The 24,243-nt window shown below is 41.2% G+C and overlaps 1 protein-coding gene across 1 annotated transcript in view; it reads left to right on the forward strand.

The window, feature by feature from the left end:
* Nucleotides 1-2,851: 2,851 nt before the first annotated feature.
* Nucleotides 2,852-24,243, forward strand: part of HECW1 (HECT, C2 and WW domain containing E3 ubiquitin protein ligase 1) — a 100,261-nt gene continuing 78,869 nt past the window's right edge. Inside the window, exon 1 of the mRNA XM_053466089.1 lies at nt 2,852-3,024. The gene's annotated coding sequence lies outside the window, so the exon portion shown is untranslated. The remainder of the gene's footprint in view (nt 3,025-24,243) is intronic.

A 24,243-nucleotide genomic window follows, 5' to 3' on the forward strand; every position in this document is an offset into this window, starting at 1 on the left:
GCCAAATGATATATATATATATATATATATCTGGACAGAAGTATTGGGACACACCTCTTAATTATTTAAAAAAGGCAATTCAAGCGTGGTACTGTGACAGGATGCCACCTTTGCAATAAGTCAGTTTGTAAAATTTCATCCCTGATAGATATTCAGCTGTAAGTGGTATTATTGGAAAGTGGAAGTGTTTAGGAACAACTCAGCCACAAAGAAGACCACGCAAAGTCACAGACTGGGGTCACCAAGTGCTGAAGTGCATGGTGTGTAAAAGTTGCAAATGCTCTGCTGATTCCATAGCTGAAGAGTTTCAGACTTTCACTGGCATTAATATCAGCACAAAAACTATGTGGCGGGAGCTTCATGGATTGGGTTTCCATGGCCGAGCGGCTGCATGCAAACCTCACATCACCAAGTACAATGGCTGGATCGAGTGGTGTAAAGCACCGCCACTGGACTCTGATCCAGTGGAAACGTGTTCTGTGGAGTGACAAACAACGCTGTTAGTCTGGGTTTGGCAGATGCCAGGAGAATGTCACCTGCCTTACTGCATTGTGCCACCTGTAAAGTTTGATGGAGGAGAGATAATGGTCTGGGGCTGTTTTTCTGGGATTGGGCCCCTTACTTTCAGTAAAGGGAAAATTTAATGCTTCAGTATACCTAGATATTTTGGACAGTATGGGGAAGGCCCTTTTCTATTCTGGCATGAGTTTGCCCCAGTGCACAAAGCAAGGTCCATAAAGGCATGGTTGGGTGAGTTTGGTGTGGAAGAACTTGACTGGCCCCATCAAACACCTTTGGGGTGAACGGCAATTGCGAGCCAGCCCTTACGATCCAACATCAGTGCCAGACTTTAAAAAATGCTTTACTGAATAAATGGGCAAAAATTCCCCTCAGAAACACTCCTAAACCTTGAGGAAGCAACCAACTACATATTAATGTTTAAAAGTCCCTGTTGGTGTAATGGTTAGGTATCCCAATACACAGTATCTCACAAAAGTGTGTACACCCCTCACATTTTTGTAAATATTTTATTATATCTTTTCATGACAACACTGAAGAAATTACACTCTGCTACAATGTAAAGTAGTGAGTGTACAGTCTGTATAACAGTGTAAAATTTGCTGTTTCCTTAAAAATAACTCAACGCACAGCCATTAATGTCTAAACCTTGGCAACAAAAGTGAGTACACCCCTAAGTGAAAATGTCCAAATAGGGCCCAAAGTGTCAATATTTTGTGTGGCCACCATTATTTTCCAGCACTGCCTTAATCGTCATGGATGGAGCATGGGGCATGGAGTTCACCAGAGCTTCACAGGTTACCACTGAAGTCCTTTTCCACTACTCCATGACAACATCACGGATTCTCAATAGGGTTTAGGTCTGGAGACATGCTTGGCCAGTCCATCACCTTTACCCTGAGCGTCTTTAGCAAGGCAGCGGTTGTCTTGGAGGTGTGTTTGGGGTCGTTATCATGTTGGAATACTACCCTGCGGCCCAGTCTCCGAAGGGAGGGGATCATGCTCTGCTTCAATATGTCACAGTACATGTTGGCATTCATGGTTCCCTCAATGAACTGTAGCTCCCCAGTGTCGGCAGCACTCATGCAGGCCCAGACCATGACACTCCCACCACCATGCTTGACTGTAGGCAAGACACACTTGTCTTTGTACTCCTCACCTGGTTGCCACCACACACGCTTGACACCATCTGAACCAAATAAGTTTATCTTGGTCTCATCGGACCACAGGACATGGTTCCAGTAATCCATGTCCTTAGTCTGCTTGTCTTCAGCAAACTGTTTTCTGGTTTTCTTGTGCATCATCTTTAGAAGAGGCTTCCTTCTGTGACAACAGCCATGCAGACCAATTTGATGCAGTGTGCGGCGTATGGTCTGAGCACTGTCAGGCTGACCCCCGCCCTTTCAACCTCTGCAGAAATGCTGGCAGCACTCATACGCCTATTTCCCAAAGACAACCTCTGGATATGACGCTGAGCACGTGCACTCAACTTCTTTGGTCGACCATGGCGAGGCCTGTTCTGAGTGGAACCTGTCCTGTGAAACCGATGTATGGTATCCACCGTGCTGCAGCTCAGTTTCAGGGTCTTGGCAATCTTCTTATAGCCTAGGCCATCTTTATGTAGAGCAACAATTCTTTTTTTCAGATCCTCAGAGAGTTCTTTGCCATGAGGTACCATGTTGAACTTCCAGTGACCAGTATGACAGAGTGTGAGAGCGATAACACCAAATTTAACACACCTGCTCCCCATTCACACCTGAGACCTTGTAACACTAACGAGTCACATGACACCGGGGAGGGGAAATGGCTAATTGGGCCCAATTTGGACATTTACATTTAGGGGTGTACTTACTTTTGTTGCCAAGGTTTAGACATTAATGGCTGTGTGTTGAGTTATTTTGCGGGGACAGTACATTTACACTGTTATACAGGCTGTACACCCACTACGTTACATTGTAGCAGAGTGTCATTTCTTCATATACGGTATACGGTATATATATGAGAAGTCTTGCTTAAGTCCTTTCCCTCAGGTATGCCTTTAAAACTAAGGTGTCCCTCTTTGGCCATTTCTCGTTGGAAGTTCTGCAATACTAAGTCTATAGGGTTATCATAATGAGAATTGCTATTAATTTGTTTAAGAGGAGCATCCACCGGGGTTTGAATGTGATAGGAGGAGAGATGGGAGGGGCCGAAGGACCTGTCAGCGAGTGATCAGCGGCTTGTGGTTGGCTGCAGCCCTCCTGGTACCTAGAGAGAGGATGCGGGAGGTGGGGGGAGGAGGGAAGTGTGCAGCATTATAGCGTTTATGCACATCTGCTGTCTGCGCTGGAATATGGTGCGTCTATATCAGGGCTGCTGCATATATACCCCGATCTAACACAGCACATCTCACCTTCTTTACCGCAATACCCCGTGTAGTAGGGCATGAATGGCACGTGGTGGGCATAGAACCCGAGCCTGGCACTGTGGATTATGATTTATTCTGCCCGGACTCTTATTATACAGGTAAGGTGCACCCCATTACGTCTCTTTGTGTTAGGCCTGCTGCGATTAACCCTTTCCCTGCCGCTGGCTGACCGCTGCTCCTCACCCGATTTCGGAGATTTGCTAAGAATCACCTCCGTTGACTTTGACGCTAGGATACACATGGTCCGAGCGATGTCTTTTCTAATGTGCTGAATGAGTCTGCAGTGCAAACCCGATAAATGAATTAAGGATGGGGTGAAATCAGGGACCCCGTTCCTCCTGTATGTTTTCTTAAATTGGCGCAGGCATGTAATGCACAATGCACCCCTTACTTGCCGGTGCTCACTGTGGATCTGGCGTGGAGTGACTTAAACCGATTAGAGGCTGGTTTAACCCCGCATCATCCCCCCCAGTCCCACAGGATCAGCTGCATTAGCACAGCCTGGGATCCTATAGGATGAATGGCCTCCCCTATACAGTGAGAATTGTCCCATATGGATGGCTTATAGATTGCTGGCTGGAGATGAAAACAAAGGAAACCCTCACTGCAGCCTTTTTACTGAGCGCTGTATTTTAGCATGTGACACAGCCTTCACTGGTGTAATGCTAGGGATCTATAGACAAGCTGGGGCATACGCTATACCCAGCAATGCCAGTCTGCATTATCATTGCGGTATGGTATATATATATGTGTATATATACAGTGAATGGGAACATAAGCCAGAGGAGAGATGCCACCCCAAAATCAGCACTGGACAGCTCTCCGATATAATGCGGCTGATCTACTGCCATATGTGTCTGAACAGAGGCATCTATACCTAAAGTGCATTGGATCCTCATGATAAATTATAAAAAAAAATGTACATAATACACAATACATGTATTTAAATGTGATTTTTTTTGTTTACGCACTCCATTTAATTGTCCCCTGACCGATTATCAATCTACACAGTGGGCAGACTTAGTGGCAGCTTGTGGTAACCTATATTTTTTTAAATGTGTTAAATAATAAATGCACCCGACTCTATTGTACGGGCATGATGCAGAGAGAATCTAATGCAGGAATCTGCAGTGAACCAAAACTGGCTGTAGGTTGGCGAGAGACGGGTGTGCGTGATACAGAATTAAACATTATTACACCAGCACGGCCGCTATTAATTAATTGGTTAACAAATGCATTTACAAAGACGGTTTATGCTTCTTGTCCAAAATATTGTGCGTATTGTAAGAAGGGAAATGCTTTATGACATTTTAAAGTTTTTGTAGCAAAAAATACTTTAGAATAATAAAAATAACAATTTTAATAATAATAATAATAATGATATAATATTTGTGTAATGTTTTAGCCATCAGTGCAAGAAGGACACGCTACCTGTTTATTTACAATGTATTGTTTATCCCTCTGTCACTAAAAGGCATCATTAACACGGGGAGGAAAAAATACAACCCACTACATTTTAAGGTGATCTTATATTAATGCAAGACCTGTGCCGTAGCCTGAAAAAGTGAGTCTTGGAGCATCTGCAGTTTTACTAACGGTCATGCGATTTTGGAGATTAACTCTTTAGGTTATAGAATGAGGGGAGTAGACAAAGGAGTATTTGCTTCATATAACATTTAGTTTAGATGCTGCTCATCTATGTTGCTCATTCCATGTCACCGATAACTTGTGCATTATAAATAATGTATAAATTGAAACTAGTGCTGCAATACCAGTGGTACACAAAACGAGGCCATACTGCCTAGGGGCTCCCAAAAAGTGCTGCAGGAGATAAGCTGTAATTATTGTAGTAGCCTTCCACCAAGGCCTCGGTTACTGAAATGTAAGACGCCACAGGTATTAATACTTATTACATATGATGCGTGTATACGATATTTACAATATCCTCTAATTGTTAAAGGCAGGAGGAGCACTGTCCTTTTGCCCAGGGGACCTTTGGTGGCCCATTTGCTGAGGGACCAACTGACATACTCTGGCACTACGAAGGGAAACACAACTGGCACCTATACCTCACTTTATATGTTTTCTATTTTCTGTGGTTGCCCATGGCTTCTGGCATGGGTTGGAAACGTAAATCACTTGAGCTGTTAAAGACCATGAGCAGTAGATGTATTCATATGCAAACAACAATGGCAACTTCACTAGTACAGCATCTGTGTCCTTTCATGATCATCTGACTTGGGCAATTCACATAATATGTACTATCAGAGCACCAATTAGCAGACAGAGTATTCCCCGTCAAGATGTGACTAGCAGGTGGTCAGATCAGCTATTTTGATCTGACACGATATAAGGATTGCAGGGGCGGCACTAATTTAATTTAACGGCAGAGATTTATTTTAAAAAATACATTCTCTAGGAAAACCTTCATAGACATAATTATGCTTGTTTTCATTGTTAAAGTATATATAATCTTACATAACTACATATACAATTTCTGCTTGCCTTCTCATTCCAAAATCCCATGATTTAATACTGAGTTAATATCCCCATTGCTTCTAAAATAGCCTGTACTCCTCTAGTACCAGACAGGGCTAGTCTGGCGATGACAAGGTGGCCCTGGCACTTTAAGGGCAGTGGCCATCTTATAACATAGAGCATAGCCACATGCTATGTTTTTATATTTGCATAGCATACGGCCGGGCATATACGATTTGTCCCCCCCGAGTGTGTGGAGCTGGCCCACTAGGCATTTGCCTGATGTGCCACATGGCCAGTCCGGGTCTGGTTTCAAACAAGGATAGGCCATTTTTATGTACTACTGGATAATGTTGTAAGACTGTTTACCACAAACTGCTTTACCACTTTGAGGCTATTGTTGCTTCTAGATATTTCCAATTCACCAAAACAGAAGGGAAGAAACATCCTTGTTGGTTTTGTCAAATTCATGTCTATAAAGACATGTCTATAAAGCATCCATATGCATGCATGCACAGGCTTTTCTTATGTAATTGGTTAGACTGGCTCTCCCTCAACTCAACATACTGAGCCCCCACATAGATCATGGGACCAGTGGGGGTTGTGTCTGTCTGTCCTGCTTGACCACCTTTAATGTCTGAACTGGAAATCATCTATTTGATTAATTTAAAATCAGATCATTAAATAAAATAACATAAATAAAAATAATAGTGACATAATAGTTTTCAGTGCTGGGTTCATTTATGTTCTTTTATTCTCAGATGTCACTGTTCTTCGTGAAAAGGTTCTCACAGATTTCCCAAAACCCAACAACATGAGACATCTCAAGGAGAAATAGTGTATTCAACATTATTGAATTTAAACAAAAAGAAGCAATGCAACACGGAAAGCTATGCCTCTTATGATGTAACATTAACTATATTTAGCTCCACATTTCAGAGTGCTAGCAATGAAGAATAGAAAATTATCAATAACATTAAAACAATACCAGCAATCTATTAGGAGGTTGAGAAGGGAATAAGATGGGTCAGTCATTGCTTGGGCCATGATGATTTAATCATAGCAGAAGCCAGTTGCCTGGAGATCTCAGAGGTAGAAAGAACCAAAATGCACGAGCATTAAGAAAATCAATTGTGTACTTCTATGGATATGTGGGTTTGAGCCATACACTTAAAGTTTACCCATGTATGAATTCTACTGGCCTTCATATTACAGAAATTACACTAGATCATGCAGGGTTCATATGTGCCCTATTTTGAATAGCTAATCTATTTTACTCATGGTTCTTTAAATAAATAAGTATCCTGTAAATGGAAGTTGGATGAAGTGTCTTGAAAATGCCTCAACGTTGTAACTTTCATGATGGCTCCACATATATATATGGCTGGTGCCCTAGTTATCTATAACTATAGTATAACGTGCAATGTATATATGTCATAATTATCTTCATAATAATTATCAGTCATGTGAATTCTATGGTTTTACATATAAGGACATACAAGTCTAAAAATAGGTAAATACAAGCTTAGATCAACAACAACACATGACATATTATACCCTGTCATAATGTATTCAATAAAAATAAAGCCAACATGGAGAAGCCATGTGTGAAAAGCTTAGTACGCCTTATGATTCAATAGCTAGTAGAACCACCTTTAGCAGCAATTCAGTTCATTGAGGTTTGTAGGCATTTGTTTATGCACAGCTCTCTTAAGGCCCCACCACAGCATTTCAATCGGTTGAGGTCTGGACTTTGACTGGGCCATTGCAACACCTTCATTCTTTTATTTTTCAGACATACTGTTGTAGATTTGAATGTGTGCTTGGGATCATTGTCCTGTTGCATGACCCAATTTCAGCCAAGCTTTATCTGTTGGACAGATGGCCTCACATTTAACTCTAGAATACTTTGGTATACAGAGGAGTTCATGGTCGATGGCTGCAAGGTTTCTAGGTCCTGTGGCTGCAAACCAAGCCCAAATCATCACCCCCTTCCACCACCGTGCTTGACAGTTGGTATGAGATGTTTGTGCTGATATGCAGTGTTTTGTTTTCAACAAATGTGGTGCTGAGCATTATGGTCAAACATCTCCACGTTGGCCTCATCTGTCCAAATGGCATTATCTCAGAAGTATTATGGTTTGTTCAGATGCAACTTTGCAAACCTAAGCATGCTGCCATGTTCTTTTTAGAGAGAATAATCTTTCTCCAAACAAACCATACTTGTTCAGTCTTTTTCTAATTGTACTGTCATCAACTTTAACATTTAAAATGCTGAGGCCTGTAGAGTCTGAGATGTAAGTCTTTGGTTTTCTGCAGTTTCTCTATTGCTTGTTCTGACTTTGGGGTGAATTTAGTGGGATGTCCACTCCTGGGAAGATTGGCCACTGTCTTGAATGTTTTCCACTTTTGAATAATCTTTCTCACTGTAAAATCGTGGACTTTGTATTGTTTGGAAATGGCCTTATAACCCCTCCCAGACTGATGGGCAGCAACAATTGCTTCTCTAAAATGAGTGCTAATGTCTTTCCTCCTTGGCATTGTGTTAACACACACCTGACTGCTCCAGACCAGCAAACTTTGGGTTTTATAGAAGTGGTCACACTGGCTGATGATCAATTAATCAAAGGCCTTTTTTATCAGCACCTGTCTGCAACTTAGCATCTTAATTCCTGTGAAAGCTGTAAGGGTGTACATAGTTTTCCATCCGTGACTTCTCCATTTTGGCTTTATTTTTGTTGAATAAATCATTACATGTTGTAATATCTTATGTGTTGTTGTTCATCCGAGGTTGTATTTCCCTATTTTTTAGACCTGCTAAGGAATAGATGTCCTAATATGTAAAACCACAGAATTCTAAGAGGTTGTACTTTCTTTTTAACATGACTGTATGTCTGGGGGTATCATATGTTTGTTGCTTATGTAAATATACAAAAATTGTATATTGAAAAATTGCAAACAAAAAATGTACTAGATTTAAGGAAAAAGTGCATAAAAAGAGAAGCGACAAAGTTAATATAGTGATACTATTGAACAGGTGTAACATCGCCACATCCTTGGTGTCCAGGTCAGTCTAGCCTAAAACTGATGAATATGGCAGAATTTCAGTGGCCCAATCAACACTAAATCCTCATTCTAACAAGAAATTAAAAGGGAACAGAGTGGCTCGTAAATTACAACATCCATGCATCCTTGGAGCATGTGCTGAATGAACATCCAGATCAGTCTAGCCTAAAACTGTACTGAAGATGGCAGAATTTCAGTAATACATTGGCTACACAATAAACATTACATCCCCATTCTAACTTTTTTTCTGTGACAGCTGTTATTCCTTGGTTTCAAAGGTAGGATTGCACTGTAGCAAGCAGATCCTGGTACTGACTTTCACTAGATGGGAATCTATGCAAACAGTATTTCCATAAATGAGAACTTTGTAAGACAGTTGTATCTGCTTCAAAGAACAACAATGCTGGCAGTGTAGATGAACAGAGACTATGTTTTTGTAAATGCATTTGATATGCAGCATGTTCAGTGATTTGATGAGTAAGGAGGATGATAAGAGAAAACAATATATATAGTTATATGATTTGTTATTCTCCTATCAATGGTTGTAAGGAATATGCATGTAATTGTTTACTATTTGAGAAGCTACTTCTCATGACCCAGAAGCCTCTTGAAGATCTTGGAGAACACAACACTTGAATGCATCACACATAATGAAGGGTGTGACATGAGCACATAAATATACTGACACAAAACATATACATTTGCAAGAACAGTGTCAAATGTCCTTTTACAAGCCGTGGGTTGACACAAATATAGTAAAATGCATCCGTATTTGCAACTCTCCCATGCGGCCCTTCAGACATCAGCACAGGCTATGATCACCCTGTCAAGAATCAGGAAAGGCATCGCACTACCGGGTTGAACATTGGACATACTGTCTGCTAATCACACAAAAAAAGAACGAGAAAAGCATGAACTAAGGAACACCCAGGCAACATTTTTTATAATATCATACTGAAGCAAGAACTGATTGCACACATTTAATGACATGTTCCAGACAGGGTATGTATGTATGAAGAGAGCCTCTCAATTCAACTTGCAAGGTGGTCCCCTGGTATATGACGTCCTATCCCAACGCTCTGTGTCATTAAGACACGCTGTGCCTTGTAATCCTTTCTATGGAGGCTGTGCTGACTTTAATATAAGTGGGCTGGTTAGGAAGATCAGATATTTCCCTTGTAACGGCCCATTAAGGCCAAGATGTTGAAAGGTTTTGTGGCAGGGGGACTGCTATTCCCCCACAATGCTGGTCTGTTCAGCTAAGGCCAAAATACATCTCTAGTTTTAGGCCACTGAACCTTGCTGAAGGACAAACTGTAACAGCCAGACCATGTAACATAACCTAATATGAGCACAGTACTTATAAATCAATGTGGCCCTTTAAAAATAAAATGTGAAAACAGATCTCTCTAAGGTAACAAAGGGCCAATTCATATTGATATTTCTCTCTGTTTTAAAAATGAGTTATGGTAACAGCAGTAATTTCCTGACTCTTATGATTCTGACACCTTATTTTTTCCCTTGTTCAATATTCCAATAATAAAATATTTAATATCGAATTTGTTTAAAATAACTGACTGGTATATGTGTTTTATGTGATGATGTTTGAGTTGTGCATACGACTTGCCTACTTTTTACTCTCTCCGGTAAAGTGATATATCTTTTGCAGAAGCACAAAATAAAAAAGTACAGAGTACTCTGGGGATATTCTTTCTGCCTACATTCCATCATATTCTCTAGACCGTTATATCAGTCTTTCCAACCTTGAGTAGTTCATTTATGTTTTATATTTGGTGCAATATAAAACATAGTTTTGCAGCAACCCAGTCTGGCATGTGTTCTTTTCAGGCATTTAGACCTCAGACTTAACTTGGTCCTTGGTCATGCTTTATGTCAGGAAAGGCATATGCTTGCCCTATGCACGCTATAAGCATTTATGTTGCTGCTTTTTAAAAGAGCTGCAGATACATTTCTGATATTTCCTGTAATATTGTTTCCGCACTTGGTCGGTAAAAACCTGCCTAAGGCTAGGTTTCCATTTGGTTTTTTTTTGCTAAAAACGCCCATAAAAACGCCAATAGCGCCACCTGGCGTTTTTTTAGTGAAAAACGCAGCAGCCAGATGTTAGCTGTTCTTCAATAGGAAATCGCAAAATGCCATTTCCACTTGGCGTTTTTCTGTTTGGCGTTTTTTCAGTCCTCTTTGGCGTTTTTCTGCTTTTTTGGGCTCTGTGGCAGTTTTTCAAAATCGCAGCATGTTGACACTCTGGCATTTTTTGCAAGGAAATCTTTGGGAGAGAAAAAACGCCATGAAAAAGCCATGTGGGTTTATTGCCTTGGCGTTTTTTATGGCGTTTTTTTACAATGCAGAGGATGGACCCAGTATCTGTGTGTCCTACGAGAAATAGGCTGGAAACAAACCGTTTCACACAAAACAAAGTCCTGGACTGGTTCATATTGAATTTTACACCATTTGGAACAAACATGCCATTACAAACAAACATACCCGACGCATCAACTGGATCCTGCGTGCCAAAAGCAACAGCAAACAATTTGCACCATCATTTGGGGCCAATCTTCCCAGAGGAGCAGACATTCAAAATAAAGCATGCCTTACAAACCACAGAAAAGAGACAAAAGGGTCCGCCGGGGCGTTTAAGTAGAACTCTACCAAGTAAATGACATCAGGAGAGGGCAGATACTTGCCATTTATCCTAATCCCTTTTAGCTGGGTGAAACTTCTAACTTGTAAAGGCTGGAAAAACTGCCTAAGGTCAAAAAAAGCAATTTCCACAGAAAGGCTAAAACGCCAGAAAAAACTCCAGAAAAAACGCCAAAACGCAGGTAAATGCAGTGGCACTTTTCTTGGCGTTTTTCCTGGCGTTTTTCATCAAGAAAAAAACGCCGGACAAAAACCCAAGTGGAAACCAAGCCTAATTCTACTGTAAAAATATGCAGCACAAACTGGTTAGTAAACTGCTTGTCATTTCAATGGTTTTACTCATCCGGTTGGCAAAGTCATCTGCTACTGGCCAACAAGACTTTCCAATACTAAAAATGTACATTTGAAACATTAATTGGCTTTAACAAAAAAAAAAAAAAAACATGGACTCAGTTTGTATCCTGAACTCTTCCCATTAATTATGAGAATCTCTAACCTTCTGCCTTTCATGGTGTCCTGTGACTTTTACCCACTAGAGGCTTTTAAATGAAGTTTACCCTCTCTAGAGAGAACAGAGCACTTTGCCTTTCCAAACCTTTCTGTGCTTTCTTTCTGTTTACAAGGTTGCTGTTACAGAATGATCATTAACAGCAATCTCATATTGCATGTGTCAATAAATACTATATTGACAAATGTATTAGGTCACCTGACCATTACACCAACAGGGACTTTTATGACATCGCATTAAAACTACATAGATATTATTATGTAATTGGTCCCCCCTTTGCAGCTATAACAGCTTTTTTGTAGCGGTAATGTTTTAACATAGTTGATAAGGTTGAAAAAAGACCAAAGTCCATCAAGTTCAACCTATATACATATTGTGTCCCTACCGTGTTGATCCAGAGGAAGGCAAAAAACCCTTATGAAGCAGATGCCAATTGCCCCATACCAGGGGGAAAATTCCTTCCCGACTCCAAATATGGCAATCAGAATAAATCCCTGGATCAACGTTCTGTCCCTATTAATCTACTATCCATAACTTGTAATATTATTGCTTTCAAGAAACACGTCCAGGCTCCTTTTAAACTCTTTTATTGAGTTTACCATTACCACTTCCATAGTCTCCATAGTCTCACCGCTCTTACTGTAAAGAACCCCCGTCTGTGCTGGTGTAGAAACCTTCTTTCCTCCAGCCGTAGAGGATGTCCCCTTGTTATAGATACAGTCCTGGGTATAAATAGGTCCTGGGAGTGATCTCTGTACTGCCCCCTTATATATTTATACATAGTTATTAAGTCCCCCATAAGCCGTCTTTTTTCCAAACTAAATAACCCTAATTCTGATAATCTTTCTGGGTACTGCAGTCCTTTCATTCCCCTTATTACTCTGGTTGCCCGTCTTTGAACCCTCTCCAGCTCCACTATATCTTTCTTGTATACTGGTGCCCAGTACTGTACACAGTATTCCATGTGTGGTCTGACTAGTGACTTGTATAATGGTAGAATTATTTCCTTGTCATGGGCATCCATGCCCCTTTTGATGCAGCCCATGATTTTATTTGCCTTAGCAGCAGCTGCCCGACACTGGTCGCTACAGGTAAATTTACTGTTAACCAAGACTCCTAAGTCCTTTTCCATGTCAGTCGTCCCCAGTGTTTTCCCATTTAATACATATTCCCAGCCTGGATTTTTCTTCCCCATGTGCATAACCTTACATTTATCTGTGTTGAACCTCATCTGCCACATCCCAGCCCAAGCCTCCAACCTATGCAGATCCATCTGTAATCGTGCACTGTCCTCTATTGTGATTTGATTTAATCAAATGTGTGAATTTTAATTCATTTTACATTTAGGCATCTTTGTTGTATCGTCACACCTAGAAACCCTTCTTCTCCTACTTACGCCTACCCATATGAGGAGGGAGAGTTGAGCCTGTGTTAGGGTACTTAATCAAGGTTAGATGTTGGGAGATGATTAGAGAATGGGCAGTAAACGTACCAGGTGTCAACCCCCAGAAGATTGGAAATACCTTGTCAGATACCTTGCTTCATAGAGAAATCCACAGAGTACCCTGCTATGTGTATATTGCATTCATACACCAATCATTTGAAGAAAAATCAAAGCAGAGATCAAATAGGTTGTTTATACTCCCAGAAATGCAATATTGGCTATGGCTGGCAGAAAGTATTTGATCCGTTCCTAAAGGAAGGTTTCACTTTGTATAAGGATTTCTGAGCAATATATATATACAGTATAGACAGTGGATATAAAAAGTCTACACAACCCTGTTAAAATGCCAGGTTCTTGTGATGTTAAAGAATGAGACAAAGATAAATCATGTCAGAACTTTTTCCACCTTTAATGTGACCTTTAACGTGAACAATTCAATTGCAAAACAAAGAGAAATCTTTGAGGGGGAGAAACCCCACAATAACCTGGTTGTATAAGTGTGCACACCCTCTTATAACTGGGGCTGTGGCTGTGTTCAGAATTAACCAATCACATTCAAACTCGTGTTAAATAGAAGTCATTACACACCTGCCATCATTTAAAGTGACTCCGATTAATCACAAATAAAGTTCTGCTGTTCTAGTAGGATTTACCTGACATTTGCTTAATTGCATCGCAGAGCAAAAGCCATGGTCCGCAGAGAGCTTCCAAAGCATCAGAGGGATCTCATTGTTGAAAGATATCAGTCGGGAGAAGGGTACAAAAGAATTTCCAAAGCATTAGATATACCATGGAACACAGTGAAGACAGTCATCATCAAGTGGAGACAATATGGCACAACAGAGACATTACCAAGAACTGGACGTCCCTCCAAAATTGTTGAAAAGATAAGAAGAAAACTGGTCAGAGAGGCTTACAATAGGCCTACTGCAACATCAAAGGAACTGCAGGAATTTCTGGCAAGTACTGGCTGTGTGCTACATGTGACAACAATCTCCCGTATTCTTTATATGAATGGGCTGTGGGGTAGGGTGGCAAGACGGAAGCCTTTTCTTACAAAGAAAAACATCCAAGCCGGTTTGAAGTGTGCAAAAACAAATATGAAGTCCCCCAAAAGCACGTTGGAAAATGCATTATGGTCTGATGAAACCAAGGTTGAACTTTTTGGCCATAATTCCAAAAGGTATGTTTGGTGCAAAAACAACACTGCACATCACCCAAAGAACACCATACCCACAGTAAAGCATGGTGGTAGGAAGGATCATGCTCTGGGGCTGTTTTTCTTCAGCTGGAACCAGGGCCTTAGTCAGGGTGGAGGGAATTATAAACAGTTCCAAATACCAGGCAATTTTGGCACAAAACCTTCAGGCATCCGTTGGGAAGCTGAAGATGAAGTTCACCTTTCAGCATGACAACGACCCAAAGCACACATCTAAATCCACCAGAAGAAGATTAACGTTTTGGAATGGCCCAGCCAGACCCCAGACCTGAATCCAATTGAACGTATGTGGGGTGATCTGAAGAGGAATGTGCACAGGAGATGTCCTCACAATCTGACAGATTTGGAGTGCTTTTGCAAAGAAGAGTGGGCAAATAGACTGATTGTTGTAATAAAAGGTGCTTCAACAAAGTATTAGTTTAAGGGTGTGCACACTTATGCCACCAGGTTATTGTGAGGTTTTTTGGGGGGTTCCCCTCAAAGATTTCAGTTTGTTTTGCAATTGAATTGTTCACGTTATAGGTCACATTAAAGGTGGAAAAAGTTCTGACATGATTTATCTTTGTCTCCTTTTTAACATCACAAGAACCTGGCATTTTAACAGGGGTGTGTAGACTTTTTTAATATCCACTGTTAAACCTAAACATTATACTTCAAATCCTAATTTTAAGACTGATTTGGATAAACGAGAATCAATCAATGAGAACTGAGAGCCATTAACTCCCCATTAAGAATTTTTATTTTCAATTTGGGCTATGAAGTCGATAGGGAATTGTAGGGGGATGGATGAAATGAAGCTTTATGATCATGCAGGCTCATCATCATCACTCTATATAGGAGCTTGTAGGGCTTGACACCACGTTGTGTGAAGCAAGGCTAGTTGGAAATCCCTGGAGGATTTATAGAACCAAGTGAATTTACCTAAATGCCTCTCCCGCTGTCAGGAGTGTAAAAGGCTAGCCTTGAAGACTAGCGATTATTCTGTGAAAAAGTCATGTAAATTACCAGTTTCTCTAAGTGGGAAAAATATGTTGGAATCAACTGAGAGCACATACTTTTGTCAGTATTTTTTAAATTTATGTCATTCTGGTTGTCCAGTATTTAAATCTAAATAAAACATAAGTAAATCAGCTGTTTCAAACGGCTACATAGGGACACTTTTGGTTTAGAGGGTTTGGTTAGAGTAGTGGGTAGCATTGGGGATTTACCAAGATTTTGTTTGTGACTTTGTGACCCAATGATGGCTTAGAAGTGAATTTTAAGGGTATATGTTTTGCAATTTAAAAAACATGATTATTCTAACATTGCACAACACAGTAAAACGTTCATAGAAATTTGATCACAGATTATTCTGGATCACTATCTGGAAGTCTGATGGACGAATCTGAGTTTAGTGAATGCCAGGAGAAAACTAGTTGTGCCTACTGTAAAGTTTGGCGGAGGGTGGATAATAATCTGCTGCTGTTTTTCAGAGCCCCTTTTGTTCCAGTGAAGGGTGATGTTAATGCTACAATATGCATAGACTTTTTAGACAATTGTGTGCTTCTAACTTTGTGGCATCAGTTTGTGAAAGGGTATTTACTGTCCCTGTGCACAATGGAAGGTCCATAAAGACATGGTTTGGTGTCGAGGAATTCAAGTGACCTTTGGTAAAAACATGAACATTGATTCCCAGCCAGGATTTTTAGTCAAACTTTAGTGCCTGACCTAAACAGGCTGAATGGGCACAGAGTCACAAAGACACTTCAAAATCTTGTGAAAAGCCTTCCCAGAAGAAAGGAGGCTGTTAAGCCCCCAAGTAGGCGTATTAATGCCCATGGTTTTGTAATGGGATGTCCAACAAGCTTATAGAGATGTGATGGTCAGGTGTCCACATACTTTTGGTCATATGGTGTATATTATTAATTTTAATGTAATAGCCATACCTAGGAACTAACCAAGTTTGACCATGGGTCTCCAGGTGAATCTCTGCTTCCCTGAGTCTCCCTGTCCACTTTCCATTCTACTGAGTGTTTGAAGATAGCACAGTCTCTACAAGCTATGCTTCCACGCAACTAGCCCATTGAGGGCTATACCAGCCAACCAGATAGCTTTGCTCCCTCATGAATCTACTCCCTTGAAAGATTGAGTAGCCTGTCCTGGGGAGTTTCTAGGTATGGCAATAACTCTATTAAATCTCCTGGGGTTTTACCCCTGCAGTGTGTGCAATATACTTCATACCTGAACAATAGAAGCTATTTTATCACACATGTTCATATGGTTATTATCATTTGGGATCAAAGTGATCAGATAATGAACAAGAGTGATCGCTGCTATTTTACAGATAGCATGTTGTCATGTGCGTTTAAAGCCTACTCTTTGCATGATGTCATGGAACATCAGAGCAATATCACAAATACTTCACCCTTTCATTTAATGAGTATATATATATATATATATATATATATATATATATATATATATATATATATATATATATACATATATACATATATATATATATATATATATAGTATATGGTTGAGGTTGATACATATGGACCAGTATAGGGAAATATGCAAATTTATATAAGCTTTCAGGGTCCCAAAAGTCTCTTCTTCAGATGGAATTTGGATAATTGCGTCTAAAATATACACATCTGGGGTCCAGAAAACGTAAGTAACTTGTTTCTATCTTTACCCAATAAAAGGTCAGAACAAAACTTTTTCGAGTGTCCTTTTAAGATACCTTATGAAGAGGCATAACGACATTATCATTTAGTTCTTCAGACTGGGCATTGCTCTGGCTGTATCCTTAGCTAAATTTAATTTTCACTCATTTGTAAACTACAGTTAGTTGCCAATGATATTAAAAAACAGAACAAAGAGACAAATAGTAATTTAAGGAGATTATATTTATTGAACAAAATACTTTATTATAAGACATGGTCTATATTTTGAAACTGTGCCATCAGAGCTTAACACAGTGACAGTAACCTCTGGACTCACAGTCATCCTTCAGCACTCAGGAGAGGAAAACCCCATTTGGAGGAAACCTCTGGGGAACCTTGGCATGAAGGATTGTCCTTCCCTCTGTCCCTTTATTTGTAATTATGGTATGCTAAAACTGCACCAATATAGGTCTTTTGTATGAGTTCTACTTCCAGATCCTCCAATAACCTAGCAATACCCCTCTCATTTTCTTAGTACAATGTAATGTATACAAGATTAACTCAACAATGATTCTTTTTTGTATCATTCTAAGCCTAGGGGAGACATATAGTAGGGAATATGGCCAAAAGCTGCTTAATGGTGCCAAACCCACATGAGCAATGATGAGTTCCCTATGCTCTAACTAATTTCAAATACCCTTTCAAGTACCCTGCCTATGTTTGCTCAAAGCCTTCATTAGTCTGTTTGGACCTAAGGAGCTTTTAGAAGCCATAGCCTCCATGCTAAGATGTTGGACAGAACATCTTTCTGTGGATTTTGTCGCAAACATTTTAGCATAAAGGTAAACGCTAAAGACTGTATTTTCCCATAGCAATTTGGTCAGATAAGAATTTTCTTACCATAACAATTAAATAACAATTTAAATTTAAAACAATAACTGCATAAACTCTAACACCGATACTAACAGTAAACTATTCAAATATAATTAAATAATAATATAATATAATTTACATGAATTGGCCAAAAATATTTATCTATCCTCCTTTTTCTATCTCTCTTCACTTCCTCTTTCTACTACAAAAGAAAGCTAAAAGAGGCAGGTCAGAGCAAATGAAACAGTTAAGTGCTAGGATGAGCAGAGAGGAGTTAGAGGGAGCAGGAAAGTGTCAGGAACCACTTTTTTGCTGCCTGAACCATGGCTTTTTCATACCTGTGCCATTTACATCTGCTACCACTAGTGGCCACCCTCCGCCCTCTGGAGCACTCAGAACTCAGGTGTGCCTTGTTACCTGGGTTGAGCCCTAGTGAATACATCCAGCTGGGCCTTGTTACCTTGATTACCCTGCCTTTATGAACCTGCCCTGCCCTTTACTCAGTGCCTTTGTATTGAAGTCTATGGACCTTCCTGCTGTGGCTCTGCACCTGTACTGTTCCTGGTTCCCTGCTATTGTGTCCTTCCAAGTGGACTCCCTGCTATTGTGTCCTTCCAAGTGGACTCCCTGCTATTGTGTCCTTCCAAGTGGACTCCCTGCTATTGTGTCCTTCCAAGTGGACTCCCTGCTATTGTGTCCTTCCAAGTGGACTCCCTGCTATTGTGTCCTTCCAAGTGGACTCCCTGCTATTGTGTCCTTCCAAGTGGACTCCCTGCTTTTGTGTCCTTCCAAGTGGACTCCCTGCTATTGTGTCCTTCCAAGTGGACTCCCTGCTATTGTGTCCTTCCAAGTGGACTCCCTGCTATTGTGTCCTTCCAAGTGGACTCCCTGCTATTGTGTCCTTCCAAGTGGACTCCCTGCTATTGTGTCCTTCCAAGTGGACTCCCTGCTATTGTGTCCTTCCAAGTGGACTCCCTGCTATTGTGTCCTTCCAAGCGGGCTGTGTGCCTTTCGTACCCTTCCAAGCGGGCTGTGTGCCTTTCGTACCCTTCCAAGCGGGCTGTGTGCCTTTTGTGCCCTTCCAAGCGGGCTCTCTGTCTGTCGTGCCCTTCCAAGCGGGCTCCCTGCCAAAAGACTTATTACCTGTATTTTATTTTGCCATACGTCCGGTTACTTGCTTAGACTATATTACCCTTATTTGCTGGTTCTGTTATATACATAAAATACACTGCATTACCTGGATTTCTGTTGGTGCTGTCTTTGTTTGCATAATCATGCACCCTGGGTTACATACTGAACCCCAAGTAACCCCTGCGCATGGGCTCCTACCCGACCTGATCACCCGAGTCCTGACAGAATACAAAGGCCATTACAAGGAGTCTGCGGGGTTACTTTCAGTCATCAAAGTGATAGGAGAATGTTTGCTTGAACTGTGCAAATCATTAATGCAAATCTGGGACTCCAACTCCAATCACTCTCATGAAGACCATTCACCTACACCTGCTAAATCACCTGAGAAATCCAACGAGCCTGTTACCAGTATTAAAAAGGAATCTCCTAGGAAATCTAGGAAACGTGAACCCCTTACCGCAACCGAATTGCAACAAAGGCGTGATGAGGAATCTTGCTTTTACTGTGGCAAAAAGGGACACTGGATCACCCAATGTCCTCTGAAACCTCCTAAACCCTCTGTACCGGTTGAACAGTCTACGTCACAATTACAGAGCTCTCCTAAAAGGGGAAGTAGCTTTATTCCCCAGGACAGTGAACCTATGGAGTATATACCAACCCCTGTGATTCCTAATGCTTATCAAACTCCAGTGGATGTCCAGCTGAAGCCTGATGATGATTGTTCTGTGATGGAATGCAGCGGCTGTGATCCTACAGTCTGTGGCAGTGTGGGTTGCTCCCATATGGATGAACGTCCTATTGCTTTCTGTTCAGCTGTGATTGCAACTCCTATCACTGCTACCTCAGCAAAGTGTGATACACCAGAGACTACCATAGCCCCTAGTATCACCTCTGGACTGGTAACAAAGATGCATGACCCTATTCCATCTCTGGGTAAGAAGGGGCCTTCCATCAATGCTTCCCATACTGAACTGCCCTTAGTGGTACCCTGGGTACAGGGCAGCTATGTGACCCCTGGTACATGGAAAGAGACAGCCCTGAATCATACCTTCTCCTCAACCTCTTCAGCATCCAGTCATAATTTGACCTACGATTCCTTTGATTGTGTTATTAACTCTAATGGCAATATAATCAGAAAGGAAGACCTGGAGATCGGTGAACAAGCTTTACCGAAAAAGAAAAAGAAGAAGAAGAAGAAATCACATTAAGTACACCCTTCTGCTCAGTTTATTAAAGTTGTACAGATTTTGTTCAGACTGTTCGCGTTCAGTGACCGCTCCTTGGGGAGGGGGTACTGTCAGGAACCACTTTTTTGCTGCCTGAACCATGGCTTTTTCATACCTGTGCCATTTACATCTGCTACCACTAGTGGCCACCCTCCGCCCTCTGGAGCACTCAGAACTCAGGTGTGCCTTGTTACCTGGGTTGAGCCCTAGTGAATACATCCAGCTGGGCCTTGTTACCTTGATTACCCTGCCTTTATGAACCTGCCCTGCCCTTTACTCAGTGCCTTTGTATTGAAGTCTATGGACCTTCCTGCTGTGGCTCTGCACCTGTACTGTTCCTGGTTCCCTGCTATTGTGTCCTTCCAAGTGGACTCCCTGCTATTGTGTCCTTCCAAGTGGACTCCCTGCTATTGTGTCCTTCCAAGTGGACTCCCTGCTATTGTGTCCTTCCAAGTGGACTCCCTGCTATTGTGTCCTTCCAAGTGGACTCCCTGCTATTGTGTCCTTCCAAGTGGACTCCCTGCTATTGTGTCCTTCCAAGTGGACTCCCTGCTTTTGTGTCCTTCCAAGTGGACTCCCTGCTATTGTGTCCTTCCAAGTGGACTCCCTGCTATTGTGTCCTTCCAAGTGGACTCCCTGCTATTGTGTCCTTCCAAGTGGACTCCCTGCTATTGTGTCCTTCCAAGTGGACTCCCTGCTATTGTGTCCTTCCAAGTGGACTCCCTGCTATTGTGTCCTTCCAAGTGGACTCCCTGCTATTGTGTCCTTCCAAGCGGGCTGTGTGCCTTTCGTACCCTTCCAAGCGGGCTGTGTGCCTTTCGTACCCTTCCAAGCGGGCTGTGTGCCTTTTGTGCCCTTCCAAGCGGGCTCTCTGTCTGTCGTGCCCTTCCAAGCGGGCTCCCTGCCAAAAGACTTATTACCTGTATTTTATTTTGCCATACGTCCGGTTACTTGCTTAGACTATATTACCCTTATTTGCTGGTTCTGTTATATACATAAAATACACTGCATTACCTGGATTTCTGTTGGTGCTGTCTTTGTTTGCATAATCATGCACCCTGGGTTACATACTGAACCCCAAGTAACCCCTGCGCATGGGCTCCTACCCGACCTGATCACCCGAGTCCTGACAGAAAGGGTCATCCAGAGGAGACAAAGAGCAGCTTCCCTACCTTCCTTCTTCCCCTGCTTTGATTTTTCGAATCCAGTGTCCCTTCAAATTTGACCCAACCTTCACTTCCCCCTGTGCTCTTACAAGCCCCCTCCTGCCCGCTCTGAGCTCTGCTCCTCTCTCCTTTGCTCTGACCTGTCCCCTTCATTTCCCATCTGAAGCTTATTTGTGGCCTATCTGCTATTGCCAACCCTTTCCTGCCTCTGTGCAGTGACCTACCCCCTCCTGCTCCTCTCTGCTGTGACCAACACATGCACATCCCCTATTCTCTGAGCTGCCCTTTCTGCGTTTAACCACTTTGTCCAGCACCTTCCCGATGTGACCCTGTTTCTCCTTCTTCTCCTTTGACCTTCTCTTTCCCACCTCCTCTGCTTTGACCCAACACCTCTAATTACCATCTGCTCTGACCCTCTCACTCTAGTGTGATGCACCCCCTCTAGATTCCATGTGTTCTCACCAGGTTCCACTAGTGTCCCTCGTAACACATTAGAGTAGTTGTGGAAAGGTGAGAGTATGTGAATCGGGTGAGAAGAGGACAAGTGAAGTCAATGAGGCAATGGGGAGAGATGAAAAGGCGGAGAGAACAGAGTAATGAGCGAACAGGAGGGAGAAAGGGAAGGTAGAGAAGGTGAGGGAAGAAAAGAAAGAGAACAGGGAAAACTTTAAAAGACAGAGAAAGAGTTTTGGCCATGTTGTTCCAATCACATGCACAAAAGCTAGTTTTATTATGACAGAAATGGCAAGGAGAGGAGTGAAAGAGAGAACAGAAAAAAAAACAGAGAAAGGGGAGAGAAATAGATCTGGTAAGAGGAAGTGAGAAAGGGATAGATTTTTGGCCATTTTCCAAAAAACACACATGCCTCCTTTGTTGCATAAATGATTTTCAGCCCTAGCGCCAAAGCAATTATCTATGGTATCTTAAAGGGCCCTTAGTACACTTTCCTCTTCTTTAAGCAATCAATAAAGATGGTCAATATGGTCATGAACATTATTTAAAGTGAATAAAATGTAGGTTTTGATAAAAAAAATTAACTTTTACTTAACAACCCTAATGTTGTACATAAATAATATTTTTCCTTCAAATTAATTCATTGACTTATTAATCAAAACTTAATTTTAATATGAATATGAGTAGGTTTATCATCTAAAAAAGACAATCCCAACAGGTCAAACTGTGGCTTATTGAGTGTTCATTTGATGGTGTGGTCCAGCGGAAACATAGAGTGTTGTACTGCATATGTGTTGGACTTGTCTGAGGTCCTAGCATGTATGTGTGTAGAGGATAAACAGTGTTACAGAATATTGTCATTATGACTTTGCTGTGCTATGTCTCACAACTCCAGGCTGTGGGGGAAGGCAAGTTGGCCTTATGACATCACTGCTGTGGCTTACAATTCCTGGATGTGGGGGGAGGGGATGGCAGGGCATAATATTGCTGTACAGTTATAAACTGCATGAACGAAGCAACATTCTACCAGATATAGTCCAAACTTAAGGAATAATGGGGAAAAGTTATTGTTAATAGTATAGGTTGTTTTTCATATCAATGAATGCAAAGCTCCTGGTCAATGTATGTAATATAGAGCAGGTGTAGCCAGCAAGTACTGTAGCTCTCCATCGATTTGTGTATTTTAACATCCATGAATGTTTAGAGACCAAAAGCATGGATGAGAGTCATGAATGCTGCACGTCAACAGCAGCTTGATATCTGCTTATTGTTTATCCATTATATAGCATTTCTTTCATAACTGTCTTGTGTGGGAAGCATAACAGTTAAAGCTTTGAAACGAACAGTAATGTTCCAACTACACTCAACAGGCTATTTAGATTTTTTGCTGAAGGTCAAATTTAGAAAGCAGCAATAGCATAATGTTTCAGGAAGTCTGTTTCTTCCTCCATCTATAGTCAAAAAGGCTAGTCATATCCTCGTTATAAGAATTAGTGATGCAAATACAATTTACATCACTGTTCCTGTCTCCGCATAATCCATGCAGTGTTTTAGTGAGTAATACTAGGCGTATTCTGGCCTAGGCCAACCACTAGGTTTAGTTAATAAGCCCTTTCAAGGCAAAGGATGGGCACTTGGTAGGTAGACCACTGAGTTATGCGGAGAGAAACTGAAAATAAAGTTCTGTTTTGGGAAAGCTTCCCGCACCCAATTTTGCTGTTCTGCACACTCCTACTCAGCCAAAAAAAAAACTAAAAAACAGGAACAGCAGTTAAATGAACAGTAAATTAATCTCTGCATTTAGAAATTTAGCTCAATCCAGCTGAATGGTGTATATATATATATATATATATATACACACCATTCTGCTGAATGCGAATGCATTTATATATATATATATATATATATATATATAATGTTTTTTTACAATGACCTTAGCTTCTCGAGGTGAATGGACAGATTCTCAGGGTCCCACAGCTGTAGATGCCTAATATCTAATGAGAATTTCATCAATATCATGATTATTAGGAGCAGTTGTTTCCCAACTGTTGTTCCACCGTTAATCCGAGCCTGACACTGACCACATGGATCATCAGCGCCAACAAACCTTGATTTCGGTTTACTTATTGATTTAGGTAAATGAGGGCGGAACAAAAATATATTGTGATAAGGGAAAGCTAGGGTGTAATATTTACCTGAATCTGTGATTAACTTGCTTTTAATTTTCACATTCATTACTCAACTCAACTCCAGTCAACTTTTGTTGGACTTTTTAAGGACACCTGAGGGCACATGATGTCACTCTCCCACAAAAGGTTATGAATCACATGGAGTTTTCTCTATTGACAGTGCCTGCCTACGGCACTGAACATGCAGAACTGTCTTCTGCCCTTAGAGCCGGGTTTCCCAGGACTGATAATAATCAGATTATAAGGATGTTGG

Source organism: Spea bombifrons, chromosome 5 (assembly GCF_027358695.1).
Source record: "Spea bombifrons isolate aSpeBom1 chromosome 5, aSpeBom1.2.pri, whole genome shotgun sequence".
NCBI lineage: Eukaryota > Metazoa > Chordata > Amphibia > Anura > Pelobatidae > Spea > Spea bombifrons.